General features: G+C 39.9%; 1 pseudogene; it reads right to left on the reverse strand.

Moving 5' to 3' along the window:
* Window positions 1–4589: 4589 nt before the first annotated feature.
* On the reverse strand, window positions 4590–9326 carry LOC117705180 (chromobox protein homolog 2 pseudogene; annotated as a pseudogene).
* Window positions 9327–10710: the final 1384 nt, after the last annotated feature.

Below are 10710 nucleotides of genomic sequence, written 5' to 3' on the forward strand. Positions count from 1 at the left end.
AACAAATTCCTTCTTCCACATACCCTCTTACTTTCATGTTGTTTTGTTTTTTTTCTCTGTGTGACCCAACTTATTTTATCAAGATTTCTTGTATAAACAAAAAGGGAGCTAGTTACTTGATCAGAAGAGCAATGCACCAGTGTGGTACCACTATGGTATATCACACTCCCACATGTTCAAATTCTAACTGTTTATAACACTTCTGGGAAGACATCAGCCTGTATGTGTCTCTTCTTCATCTATTATAGAATACTGATGTACACAGTCTTGTAAACATCTCTAGTCTTAGCAAGTTAATGTTAGTTTCCAAGTGAATATTAATTTTTAAAAAAACATCCAGAGACACTGTATCTCAGTCTTATCCTTACATTAATCTGAAATCTTATTGTGGATTCTTTAATGCATACTGTTATCCTGCTCATATATTGTGGTTTTTGTAATATATTTGTGATTTCCTAAAGACATGTCACTAAAGTACTGCTGTCTATTCAAAAGCTGTTATTGTGTTATCCAAAACCAGCATCTTATTATCTAAAAATTTAGATTACCAATCATATTTGGTGTGAGAAAAATAAATCTTTCAATGGAAATGTGCCATTGATTGTTATTTTTTACTTGTGAAGTGACCCCAGGAATAAGATGACCAGGGACCAGGATTTTCCATGCTCTCCTTAAGGAATCATAGAAACTATTCATGATAGTTACAAAGTGAGACTTTTACTGAAGGGCTTACATTCCTAATAACACATCTCTCTTCTTTGTTCAGATTAATATTATCCCTTTTCTTTCTTTCAAAAATTACCACTGAGATTCAACAACCAACATAAGGTTTAACTAAGGTAGAATAGGTGACCCTCTGTGGTCCAGACTAGATAATATAAATATGTGCTATGTGCACGTGAGGATGTACGTGTATGTGTTGGCAAGTAACAATGAACGCAGAGAGGACAAATCAAAATCATAAGTGGTCTGGTGATTGCTTGGGCCTCTCAGATTCTGCTGGAGACGTAACCGTCCCTACCACATATTTTGACCTTTCTAAACCTACAATTTCTATCTAATCTGAAGAAACAAGTAGCAAACTAAATATATATTTAGATAATGTATAATTTGTATGATATAACCAGCTTATAGAATACAATGTGAGTGAATATATGTATATATATATATATATATATATATATAACAATTAATGAAAACTCCAATCAGAAACTTACATCATGGTTTACTTATTCAAGATTTTGACTGAATCCTATCTACTTGAAACATTCTCATACCTTATAATGTGATTGTGGAGGCTTCAATACTGAAGGATCCATTTTCTAAAACTTTCTTAATTGGACAGGGACAAATTCACTATAATTGTCTTTTGTGTTCATAATGGAGCCTGCTGACAGCCATGCCCTGGTCTATCCTAGACCAATAACTTTCTAGACACTCTTTTGGTAATGCTGTCAAAAGAGTGAGGAGCTGTTAATTAGCAAGTGAGAATAATGCTTGATTGACTCTACTTAAATTGGATTTTGTTGACCTGCCAAAATGAATTTGTCATTACCATCTACACATACACCCACACATATATACACATCCTCTCTCTTTCTCTCTCTCTCATAGCTTTATTTAATAAATTCTCTTTACCCAAAAATGATATCACTGTAAAAAATGCTTTGAAGTCAAAGAGCCATTGAAAATTTTCAGCTTTTCATCCTTTTAAATAACTATAGGCCTGGGGAATTTTATTTAACTTATCTAAGCTACAGTTTTCTAGTGTCTAAAGGATGTTAATAGGGGCTTTCTTTATAGCATTAATATGATGTTCAACTTAAGCAATGCAAAACTCTATTTGTGCCTAGTGGCTGCTGTTTATTGTATAATTACCAAGCCTTTGCAAAATGGGATGCTTTGAGAACAATTATGCTGTTATAAGAGCTTTGAAGTTGAAGGGGTTTTTTTGGCCTAGATTAATGAAGTCACTTAGTCAACACACATGTATTAGAAGAATCCAATGTGAATTTTGAAAGGTACTAAAGTTTTATAATTCCTGTTTTCGAGTGTTTGTGATTCACTTATATAGGATCAAAATTATATGAAATATGCATGACTTGATAAACTATTTTTATCTTTCCTAAACTATGCCTGTATATTTTAGTTTCTCTTCAGGTGTAGGGAATAAAGGGTTGATTTTGTCTCTTAATTGCAGGTCATAGTTCATCATGCCAAAGACCTACCCACAGCTGCTCACGTTACATTCAGAAACAAAGTAATGAAAGATAATGTTCAGCTGGTTTTCTCAATAATATAAAGTTCAGGATTCCCACTCATAGAAAGATCCCCAACCCTGATTACCTTGGATCTTTCTGAAATCATTAACCTTACCAAGGTAATCTTTTACTGGAATACCCAGAGGCCCATTTCCTAGGTGATTCTAGATCTGTCAAGATGACATTAACCATCATATCATGTCTCCTTAAAATTGATCTTGTTTAACTGAATATAATTATGTAGTGTTTTGTTTTTTTTAAAAAAGAACTAATTTATTTATTGGTAAACACGAAAACTTGACTCAGTGTATAGCGCTGCTGCAGCGAGGCTCTCACACTGACGCACTACACACATATGCTTTGTAACATAGACCGCTGGGGTCACAGCACCAGGGAAAACACACAAGAAGGCAAAGTGGCTGAAAAGATTTGTAGATTTCAACTTTGGGACTGATGTAACCAGTAAAACAAAAGGCACCAATTCGGGGTTTGGAGACAGGCAGCAGGGGGACAAAAGGCCAGTCAACCAAGATCCCCAAACAGGTTCACTTCTCAAACAGCTCATGGGACCCCAAAAAAACATGGAGGTGCCTTTAAGGCAGTGTCTGGCACAAAAGCTGCAGACCTTGGGTGAGGCAGCAAAGGATCCTGACTGAGGGCAGGGAGGGAAGCTGACAGCCCAGTAGGTAACCCTTTCTCCTTTGTTACCCACTCCCTGACCCTGAATTCTTCCCAGTGGTAGCTCCTGCTGCCAGTAACACATCACAGGCATCTCTCTCGGGAGCCATGGATATGTCTGTCCCCAAAGGCACAGCGCTGAGGTCGGTTTGGTTACACAAAGACCATCTTATTTGGTGTGCAGAGTGAGATACTGGGGTAGGGGGTGAAAGTGTGGCAGGTCCCAGACACCTCAGCCCACTGTCTGGCTGGTTTTAGACGGGGGAGGGGGGGGGGGACACATCCCTTCAAGGCAACTGGAGTGAAAAGCCCACACCTGCTGGCTGATCAGTCAACGGCAGAAGTAGGAGCAAGTTCCACCCCCACTTTTTGACGTCACAGACTCACTGACGAGATTGTCATGGCCCACGGTGACATTCCAGGACAGAAGATTCTGACATCGGCCAGCAACCTGACAAGGTAGTTTCAAGACAGCTACCAGGGACAGGGGATGGGGAGAAATCTAGTTCTGAGCTCCTTTAGAAAGGAGCTCAGAACTAGATTTATCTCCTAAAGACAGGGAATTGGGGACCCCTGCCAGGCGAGCTGCCACACTACCCCACCACACAAATGGCATAGGGATATTGCTTTTCAGAAAGGAAGGAAACACAAGCTCCTGTACGTGAGAGAGGATTGTCAGGGAAAACGGGACCCAAGACTGGCCCACTTACCAGGCAGGGCTCTGCCCTAGGACTACAGAGAATGCTTACATAGTAGTCTAGAGATGTCCAATCTAGACAGGCAGTATCTGCATGCTCACACTGGAGCTACCTTGGTGACCTATGGGGCCCTTATAATAAAACTCCCAAGTAGTGGAGAAAATTGCTCGCCCAGGACTCCAAGCTCCTACTTAGCTTGCTCTGGGTTTCTAGCCTGCTCCTCCCCCAAGCCCAGGAAGGTCAGACCTCAGAAGTAGGATACAATTTAGTGGGCCAAAGCAGGGATCCAGAGGGGAACAGGGTCACTTCTCACTGGGGCTCAGGCCTGATTGCAGGAAGGAGGCAAGAAGGACATGACTCCCTCTGTTCCCAAGTCCAGCAGCACCCAGGTACACCTCAGTGCTGGACTCCAATCCCGGGCTGGGCTTTCAGAATTCAATCACAGCTAGAGAGGACACCACACCAGGGATAGAGACCGAAGAGTCCTGCAGGGTCCCTGAGCCCAACGTCACAACTAATTATCCTTTTAAAAATGAAGCTATAGCCTTACTTGCAAAGCAGAGTGCCTACCTCACCAGAAAGGCCCTGCCATAGCTGGGCTTGGGAAGATGTCCTGCCAGCCCCACCCCTCTCCTCACTGGCCTGAAGAGGGAGCTGTATCAGCAGCCCCTCCCCTGATCCACCTCACAGTAGTTGGGTAAGGAGGGGAGGGTCTCACTAGGTTAAGGAGGGAGTAGAAAGGATGCTTTGCCCAAACAGGCAGCTCTTAAGTCAGTGGTCACTTGGCTTTCCTGAGGTAACAGGACAGACTGAAGTGGAGGCCCAGAGAGGTAGAATCAGCAGGAAGCCATTTCCCAGCCCTAAGTCTCAGGACAGGGCAGAGCTGGCTTCCCAGGTCAGGCATCAAAGCAAAGCCAGAGACTGGAAGGCAGATCTGATTTGGGCAGTGGTCTCAATAATGCCTCAAGTTGAAGAAGCCCACACTGGTGGGGGAGACACCTTCACGGTGACGGAGATGAGGTTGGTTGGCTGTGACGTCCGTGACAAAGATGTGTTCGATGAGACTGCGGGTAGGTTTCCAGTCCTGGCTAGTCTGGATAGCTACGGACAGGTTCTGCCCAGCACTGGGAAGCGAGGACGAATCAGGGTCTGAGTCAGAACTACTAATCTCCTCTCCCTTGCTCATCTCAGACAGTTCAGGCGGCTTTCGGCCTCCTCCGGGGACTGCGTGGCCCTCCTGCCCACTGGAGGCAGCAACACATTTAATGGTGTCTCTCTTGACAGAAGGGGTGGGCAGAGCCGTTGTCTTACAAGAGAGTTTTTCCCCTTTGTTGGTGTCTGTGGGAGAGTGGGTCATGTTTACTCCTGTGAAGCCGCTTCCAGGACCCTTCCCTGTGGCTGGGTTGGTAGCAGAAACAGCCTTGGTGGCTGTAGCATGGCGATCGAGCAGGCCCACACCAGGCACACTGTTCTTGACGCTCTGTAAGTCAAGGACCTGAAGGCTTAACTCCTGAGTGGGTGCCAGCTGGGAACCTGGAACCCCGGAATTATTCCCTCCCTGCTGCTCTGCAGCAGCACTGCCAGGGGTTTGGGGGACCTTGCTTCCTGAGGGGCTTACCTCTAGCTCCCCTTTGTATGTCCTCACTTTCAGGTCCAGCCCGAAGCTACACTTGTTGGTAGCCTGGGACTTGAGTGCCAGTCAGCTGGCAGCCTGAACCTGATTCTGGCTCATGTGGTTCATGTAGTGTTTTTAATTAAGCATTGTTGATTTGAGTCTTGTACTGTCAAAATTGACTTACTGAATCATTCTAATAGTTTAAATGTATATATTGAGAGAATAATCTTTCTCTTCTTCTCAATAATCTATTGAGAGAATTATCTTACTTTCTGATCACTACTTTTCCTAGCTAACTCAAAAGCCAAATTTTATAAGGTTGTTTTCAATAGCTCTTTCTGCTTTGTTAGTACAGATGTTTTCACTTCATAAGACAAGCACTACTATGATGCTCTGTCTGATGGTATCCAAACTGTCTTTTTTATTCTGTGCATATTTCAGATCAAAGCAATTCCATGATGCTTAGGAGAAAGAAAACACGATAGAACTGAGATATCAGGCATTGGTGATGTACTGGGATTTTTTTTTCCTACAAAAAATAATGAGAGGGAATGGTGAAGGAGAAAGGTGAACAGGAGAATAAGTGTGGTAGACAAGCTGTGAAGGAATGAAGAATGACGTCAAGAAAACAAGTGTGTGAGCATTAAATATTTAACCCATTTAAATGCTTATGGTAAACAAATATACTTTAGGCTTTCTATAAATGCGAAGACAATGCAGTTACTTTAAGTGTCTATAATACACAAATACGATGTTAAAGGCTGTTTCTTGTGCCTCCGTCATTAAAGATATTTTGCTACATTTGAGTCTAGCTATAAACAGGCACACTGACTCATGCTCACTAATCAATTTAAAGTTTTGCTGTTAAATATCCATTTATTTATTTATTTATTTATTTATTTATTTATTTATTTATTTTACAGCTGAAATATGGTTTCTTCTCTTTTTGCTTCTCACAGTTCTTTCCCCTCTCTCCTCTTCACTCCCATACACTCCTTTTCAGTCTCCCTTCAGAAAGTATCAGGTCTCCCATGAATATCAACCAGCTAGGACATATCAAGGTCCAGTTAGGCTAAGTACCTCCTTTCTTATTAAGGTTAAAGTAGGCAACCAGATAAGAGGAAAGGGTCACAAAAGCAAGTTAGAGAGATGGCACAGCCATTAAAGGCTAGGTTTACAACCAAAATTATAAATATCCTTTTTTTTTTTTTTTTTTAGTATAGAAAGAAGTTTGTTTTAGGCCATGAGAAAGAGAGGTTGAGAAGAGAGTAGAGGCAAAGAAAGAGAGGGGTCAGAGAAGGATAGAGAGTGACAGGAAAGAAAGAGAAGAAGAGGCCATCCAGGAACATGTGAGAAGAGAGAGAAGGGGAAAGGACAGAGAGGGAGGGAAAGAGGGGCCAGAGAAAGGGAACGATAAATATCTGTTTTAATATAATTAATTTTATTTCTACCTCCTAGAAAGATACTAGACATATGAAAAAGATTTCCTGATTCATAAAAGAGTTCAATATTTTAGGTTCTTTTTTATTACCCATAACAATGCTTACAACTCTGTAATTACTTTATATAGCTTCACAGACCTCAGTGTCCTCATGTATGAAGTGAGGTTAAGACCTAGCTTTTCAAGTTTGAGGTAATATATGTTGTTGAGTCCTGAGCTGCCCCACGTTTGGGGGCCAAAAATGTTGGGGACCGCTCTATCAGTGTTGGAACCCACACTGCCAAAAGCCTTGGGGGCTAAACTGTTAGAGCCTGCACTGCCCCAAGCTGCTCCAGTCCACAGGTCCGGGTCCAGCAAGAGAGAGAGTGAGGATGGACTCAAGGAATGGAGACCAGACAGAGTGTGATTCAATCCTGTTTATTCTTCAGTCTCTCTTCTTCTCTCCAAGTCCCTAGTCTTGAGTTCCTAGTCCCTAGTTCCTAGTTCCAAGTTACTTCTTCCAAGTGCTAAGTGCCTAATGTCTAAACTAAGTGTCTAATGTCTAATTCCAACTTCTTCCTCCAAGTGCCAAGTGCCAAGTGCCTAATACCTACTCCAAGTTGTACTATAAGTTGTTCTCTCTAACCTAATTCCCAGTTCCAAGTTGTACTCCAAGTTGCACTCTTCCGAGTGTCTAATGTCTACTCCTACTCCTAGTGTCTGAATCTCTTTTACTCCAAATTGTTCTTAACTCTTCTGTCTGCCTCTCACCTTTTATATGTCTCACTTCTAAGCCACGCCTCTTACTAACTCCTTTAATCATGCCCTTAGGTCTTGTCTCAAAATCTGATCTCTAAGTCACGCCCTTAAGTCACACACCTTTAAGTCTCATACACCCAAGGGAAAATCCTGGGTATCTAAATCAAGATGTTATCAGAGTGTGCTCAGCAATTGTAGGCTAATGTAATCAAATCTTTTATCAAGGTATATGGCTCAAGATAGCTGCAAGGATGATAGCTGCCTTCTGTCGGCTCCCCACAATATGTAACCCAGGAGATACCACATATGTAAGTCTTGCTATGATTTACTAGATTTGCTTTTATTGTGGTAAGAGTTCTTAGCAGGAGAAGCAATTCTAACTAGAAACTTTATTATCAAGCATAAGTCCAAACTTTAACAACTCTGTAGTTTGAAGGAAATAAAAAATTGAATCAATATTATCTACCTACTTCTTCCAAAGAAAGTCAGTATGCAGAAAGCATTAATTCTTAGACATAGTTATCACAGACAAATACATTATTTTAATATTTTAATCTAAGTTATAAAGGCAAAACACACAATTTCAACAATAAGTTGAAAATCTCTAGAACTTTCTTATTGACTTACAATGCACATTGATTAGAAACTCCCTATTTTTTACTTTCTGTTTAGCAAACACCAGCCTGAATACTCCTTCTTTGTAGCACATCATATTCAATGTGCAAAATTATAAACTAAATATACTTCTTATTAATTTCTATTAAAGACATACAAAATACAAAATTAGTAAGAAACATCTTCCTAATAAACTTTAACAACTCTGTAGTTTGAAGGAAATAAAAAATTGAATCAATATTATCTACCTACTTCTTCCAAAGAAAGTCAGTATGCAGAAAGCATTAATTCTTAGACATAGTTATCACAGACAAATACATTATTTTAATATTTTAATCTAAGTTATAAAGGCAAAACACACAATTTCTGGCTTACGATAATAGTGAGATGTAAGACCAATGTATACAGTGAGCATGGCTTACAGAAAGAACTTACATTAATTACAGAGGGAGATGGGGAGCAAAAGGGGGAGAGAAGGAGAGAGAGAGAGAGAGAGAGAGAGAGAGAGAGAGATCTTTAAGAAAATATCCATAATTCTCTAATAAAATCATCCAGAGATGTTCTAAGGATCAAGGTACTTTTTATTTATGCAATGTCTTCCAATTTACATAGAGATAAGACATCTAATACGTGTTAGTTTCCTCGGGGAATCAATTTTCTCCTGTATACACATTATCAAAGGACATTTTGGTTTTTAAACATCAGTTGACACAAATTAGAGGTTCATTGCTCCCAGAATATTGCAAGAAACTTCTTGCTTTCCTTTCCTTTTAACGTTATGTAAGCCCATGCACTAAAAGGCAGCTTTAGGCAGGATGCTGGCACATTGCTAAGAAGCTAAAAATAAAGTTGGAAGGCAGTAATAGTGTATATTTTTTAGAGCCTGAACCAAACATATCAACAAAGCAATAATAATAAAAATCTAACCAGAAATGCCACTGTCTCTAAGTGGAAAGCACAGCGTGTGCCGTGGAACAAGACCAAACAAATCAACAAATCCTCGGAAATTGCAACACATACTTCCCAAGAAATACACAGCATTCAAACGCACAAGAGAAAAGCAAACACAACAAAGTGATCGTATGTGTTCCAATTACTAAGGCTGACTAAAAGCCCCCTTAATTGATACTATCTGAAAGAGTTACACAGGCTTGTGATGCAACAACCATTTGTTATATCAGTATTTCATCTAGTGTAGAGCAATTTCTTGAAGTGTCAAAGGCTGCTTTTAGGGGAAGCACTTTCCTATAGGTCATGCTGCCCAATTACCTCCTCTCCATTGCACGTCTTACTGTGGCTGCGTTCTACCAGTAAAGGGGCGGGGAGAGTACTACACACTTTCAACCAAAAAGCTCACTATCTCTTTTTCTTACCTATTCATCACGTGGCTTCAAGAACATCAAGTTCATCAGAGAGAAAATGAGGTGGCAGCAGCAGCAGCATTGACAAAACAAGAACCCTAGTTGCATTGACCTATTGTCCTTTTCTGCAAGATGTTGAGGGAATACTCAAAGAAGGAACCACAACTTGTATTTAGCTATGCAGGTTCCTGTCAGAGCCACAGCCTGAGGAAACGAATCTCCACTGAGTAAATACGTGGATGTTGGCATAGAGAACATAGTTTCATGCTTTCAGCACTGTATACAATGGATAATCTCCAATTCCCTTTCCTATATGAATCCTAATTCTAATACTGCTTTGTACTGCTCTGAGAAAAACCCAGCACATAACTACAAAACACCGTGGGGAAATAGTCCCATTGTTAGATATATGCAGTTCCTATTATAGAAATGCTATCATTACTGCATTCTGTTAAGAAATAGATAAAATTGGGCCTATTCTGTAACAGGGAAAATTCATGGTGACAAGAACTGGGGCTCATTTTCATTCATTTATTAAAAATTGTAACATTTATTGAGTGTTACATATGCCAAAATCCTAAAACCAATTACTTCTATTGTTCAGCCCTGAGTAAAATCTGTACATATAAAATATACAGAACTCTGTGAGAAAAATCCTTTTATAAGTAAGGCATAATTATTATTATATAAATGATATTATTAGTCTTTTATATTAAAAATAGTCATGGCTATAACTTTCAAGAAAATTATATAATTTTCTGTAAAAGCTAATTCTCATTTTCATTCATTTATCCATTTATCCATACACTGAAAATTTTTTTCTGAGATCATTAAATCAATCCAGAGTATCATGAGGTCTGAGAAAATAACAATATATAAAAATAAATATACTCTCTATTTTAGTAAGGGGAATAGTGCATAGAACTTAAGATAATTTAAACCAGAAGGTGCTGTTCTTGGGAGTGAAAGCTCAGAAAGGAAAAGTTTTATGACCACGGACAAATGAGTTTAAAAGATACCTGTGTTAACCATGAAATGCAAGGTGATAATATATAATTCACCCTTTGGGTTTTCTTCTGTAAATAGACACTGTGACCAAGACAACTCATAGACAACATTTAATTGGAGCTGGCTTACAGATTCAGAGGTTCAATCCATTATCATCATGGCGGAAGCATGGCAGCATTCAGAAAGGCAAGGTGTGCAGGAGCTGAGAGTTCTACATCTTCATCTGTAGGCCGCTAGAAGAAGACTGACTTCCAGGCAGCTAGAAAGAGGGTCTTAAAGCTGAAAAAGTAAGTGA

This window comes from Arvicanthis niloticus, chromosome 3 (genome assembly GCF_011762505.2).
Source record: "Arvicanthis niloticus isolate mArvNil1 chromosome 3, mArvNil1.pat.X, whole genome shotgun sequence".
Taxonomy (NCBI): domain Eukaryota; kingdom Metazoa; phylum Chordata; class Mammalia; order Rodentia; family Muridae; genus Arvicanthis; species Arvicanthis niloticus.